The 4,375-nt window shown below is 29.6% G+C and overlaps 1 long non-coding RNA gene across 1 annotated transcript; it reads right to left on the bottom strand.

The window, feature by feature from the left end:
- Positions 1-1,778: 1,778 nt before the first annotated feature.
- On the bottom strand, positions 1,779-3,854 carry LOC149499113 (uncharacterized). Its single transcript, XR_016322993.1, has 3 exons — positions 3,659-3,854; positions 3,442-3,521; positions 1,779-1,943 (listed from the first exon to the last, which is right to left on the bottom strand). It is a non-coding gene; the product is annotated as an uncharacterized LOC149499113 (long non-coding RNA).
- Between the last annotated feature and the right edge of the window lie 521 nt (positions 3,855-4,375).

Below are 4,375 nucleotides of genomic sequence, written 5' to 3'. Positions count from 1 at the left end.
TTGTTTCCTTATTTTTATAAAATTCTGCTTCTGTGGATTTTGTCAATGAATGGCTAGAAAATATGAGAATGAGGACCTTTAAAAGTTTCTCAATTTTTAGAGGTATTCTTTCAAGCTGAGCTATACAACATTAAACATAAACAAGACGTTAGAGAAAAAAAGCATGAATTTGAGTTTAGCTGCCTAAAATAAGAATGAATATTATCATGTATATAATGATGGAACAAGACTAAAACAAAATAGTGTGGTGAATATGCAATATAAGAACTGAATAAAAAATAACAATAAATCATTTAATATGTACTAAATACAATTTGTATGTTATATATTATAACCTACAAAACACAATGTACATCAACAAAGAAATCAACCGAAGAATGAATTTTTAATATATGTTACATAAAATTTATAAATTATAAATTATAAAAAACAGGTGGTACATATATTATAAAATAATTCGCACAATGCGCAGACTTTCACCTAGTTTAAAAATAAATTTGAAAAATAAAATATAAAATTTTTTAAATGTCTCGTTATTAGTAGATATTTATTAAAAATAAATTTAAAAAATAAAAGATAAAACTTAAAATTTTGAAATGCTTAATTATCTATATGTATTTATTTAAAAAATAATTTTAATAAATTATATCCAATCAATTAATAAAATATAATTTATAATGTTAAAACAATATGGATAAACTTAAATAGATAAAAAAATTGTAAAACTTAGATATAGATAAATATATATTAAAAGAAAGAATTCAAAACTTTTAAAAGCCATATATATATATATATTAGTTATGACATATGAAATAATATTTTTTTTATAGATGTTTTGTTATTTTTTTGCATTTTAAAGTTTGTTTTAAGATTAGGATAATAATCTGTTTTTCTTGAAAATATTAATATCCTAATTAATGAATGATTGAAAATTTGGTTAGGATAATATATTAAAATAATATAATAATACAAATTTTTTATCAATTAATAAATAATTATTATAAAACCTCAATTGATTAAGAAACTCAAATTATTATCAATTATTAAAAGAATATTTTAGAATTTTTAAAATTTCACTAAGGCTAGTATCGGTAATCCTATTATTTCTCCTTCCCCTCATTCCCATATTTATATATAGTATATAGATTAATAAACTTCACCTTACTTAGCGACTAAATCATCAAAAAAAATCTCTAAACTTTACAAGTAGTTTTAATTGTACCCTAAATTCAATTTTATTCTACTAGTACCCTTATCTTCAACTTTAGTTATAATAGCACCCTAATTTCAAATTGTATCCAATTTAATGCATAAAATATTATTTTAAATGGACATGCGTGGTCAGATTAACCAAAAATTCTGTAACACCCACCGGCCAATCCCGGAGAACCAGACGGCGGATGCCACAATCGGTGCCGAAGCACCGTCTTATGTCACTTATTAAAGCTAGATCACAAATTAGAAGTGGTTAAATTTTCATAAAGAGGCAAGTAATTAACATTTTGTTTGGTTTTTTTTTTTTTCTTTTGTTAACGAAAATAATATTTAAGGAAATTCCTACGAAAATTTCGCAAGAGTTTCCCCTAAAAATTAACTTGCCACATAAAGAAAATATACACACTTCCAATTTTCTCCAAACCCCAAAATTCCAATTCAACATAACATACCACAAACACTTCTAAATATCCATCAACATACGCATCATAGTCTAAACACATTCTTTTCAAGGAATATATAATCATCATACACCAAAAATATAATAAGATGTTATTTCCTTCAATAATCATAACTCTTAATACATTATAAACTTATGATATACAACCTCCATAATACAATCTTTATATACATGCCAAAAATCACCATTTACAAAATATCCTACCCAAAATGTGATCTCTACTCTGATGCTTGTCCTCTGGTCTTTAAGAACACCCTCCGCTCCTAACCTGCGCGTGATAAAAATCAACGCGCTGAGTGGAAGACTCAGTGGTGCTAAATAACCAACAATTAAATTAACAATAAAAGCCAAGGCAAAACTTAAATTACTCAACTATATAAATACCGAAATCGCATTCATTTAATTCAAATACTTTGAAAGCAATGAGAAGATTATAAATACAAATATGTCTTCATTCTTTTATAGCAACAATAAAATTTCATTTTTCGTTAAGGCTCATACTCATGCAGAATGAACATAAGCAGATTTGATCGTGGCCTATATTAGCGCCACCCCCATCACATACTCGTGGCCTATGAAAGCACCACCGTGGCCTATGAAAGCACCACCGTGGCCTATGAAAGCACCACCGTGGCCTATGAAAGCACCACCCCATCACACAATAAGCGCGTCCGCCTATTTATAAGGGCTGATAACCCTAGCATATGATCATAGCTTCACAATAAGAAAATCCATCTCATCATACCACGTTTCAATCATGCATAGTAGAGCCCAAATCAAAAACATTCTTTCACAAAAGCAATAATTATAACTCAAAACCTCTTCATTTAGTACTCATCAGTTCAAAAGTTTTACTCAAAACACTATAAATGTATATATACTTAATATAGTAGAAAAGTACATAAATCAAGAACTTTTCAGCATTTCCATAAACTTGACCTCTGCTGGGTTTTTAACACATAAATTGAGTTATGGGTCTCCAAATTGCAGGAAATCAGATTCATTAGAAAGCTAAGACAAAATTATACAAATGTTCAGAAGGGACCACAGCCCAGATCACAGAGTAAGATAGCAAACAAAAGCTCAGAACACAGACCAACAGATCAGACCTGATTCAGCAGAACCAAGTCCAATGTTTCTTGAATTCCTACTTCACCAAACATTCAAATGAAACCAATCCAAAACGAGAGAATTATCAAGACACAGGGAAACAACTTTTATGAAGAACTCAGAACCTAATCTTATCATTATAGTGGTCAAAATGGGCACTCAATTTAGTAATGCATGTGGCCCGACACAACAGAGTCAGTTTGGGTGTTTCAGCCATAAGTTGAGCTATGTATCTCCAATTTGGACACAAGAGGATGGGTTGGAAAGATAAGAAGTAAATCTATAACTTTTATGAAGAACATAAAACTTTATTTGGCCATTTGAGTGGTCAAAATGGACAATCAGTTCGGATATACAGGGAAGACACCATAACAGAACCAGTTTTGGTATTTCACTCATAAGTTGAGCTACAAGTATTGAAATTGGACATAAGAATATGTTTTGGAAAGCTGAGAAATAGAGCTACAACTTTCATGAAGAAGTCAGAAACAGAGGGGAAGCATAAAGGGGTCGAAAATGAGTTCCAATCCCACGGCAGAACACATCTCACATTAAAATTCAGCAATTTCAACAAAACATACAAAGTTCCCAAAATATATTCAAAACCCTAACCATGTAAAAACAACTTAAACAAGTGAAATTATGATTGCACTAACCTTATTAACAAGCTTGAAAAAGCTTGGAAAGCCTTACTCCTTGGCTTTCTCTTTCCCCTTTGAGGATGGTTCTCCAACCTCTTCAAAGCATGAAAAATCAACATTACAAGAAAAACTTAACAAAAGAAATAGTTGGAGCATGATTTAATGCATCAATAACATGTCTAAACCATGAATTCTACTTAACAATTCACAAAACTCAAAAATCACAACTTACTTGCTTCAATGGTAACTTCACTTCTCTTTGGTTTTAATCACCAAACTCAACTTCTACTTCTTAATTCTTAAGAATTAAGTACTAATCTATGATTTAATTAGGTAGTTTGGTGGTAAATTTGGAGGTAAGAAAATGAAGAAATGAAAGAAAGAGGAAGAAGATGGAGATGGCGTGGATAAGGAGAAGAGAAGAAAGAAATAAGTGTTGTGGTGTTTACTTTTAAGTGCCAAAGTCAAATTTGACTTCCTAAAATCATGCAAAATGTGTGGCTAAGATCAAGTCCTAAGTAATCTCATCCAATGGCTCTAAATATTCCTCAAATAATTCTCTTCTACTTCTTATTTAACTCCACCAATTAATTAAATTAACTCCACTAAAATAATTCTTCATTTATTTCTTAATATACCACACTAGAAATATTATGCATTCAATACATAAACTCTCCAAAAATATTCATTAAATATTTTCTACCCACCTAAATCATGCAAACATGCTCCAAAAATAGTAAATAAAATATTAACTATGCATAGTAATTTTTCCGGACTAAAATAAAATAATACCAAGTCCCGGACCGATGGTACTATTCACAGACCGGTAAATCACTATCACGACACTAAAAGAAAAATCAGTCTGTTACAAATTCACCATGTAATAACACCCTATATTGGTTAGGATTTTTTTAAATTCATAAAAAATCGAGAAAAAAAAAATTTTAGT

This window comes from Jatropha curcas, chromosome 1 (assembly GCF_041381405.1).
Source record: "Jatropha curcas cultivar XTBG-Jc1 chromosome 1, XTBG_Jcur_1.0, whole genome shotgun sequence".
Lineage (NCBI taxonomy): Eukaryota > Viridiplantae > Streptophyta > Magnoliopsida > Malpighiales > Euphorbiaceae > Jatropha > Jatropha curcas.
This window is presented reverse-complemented; position numbering and strand designations above follow the sequence as displayed.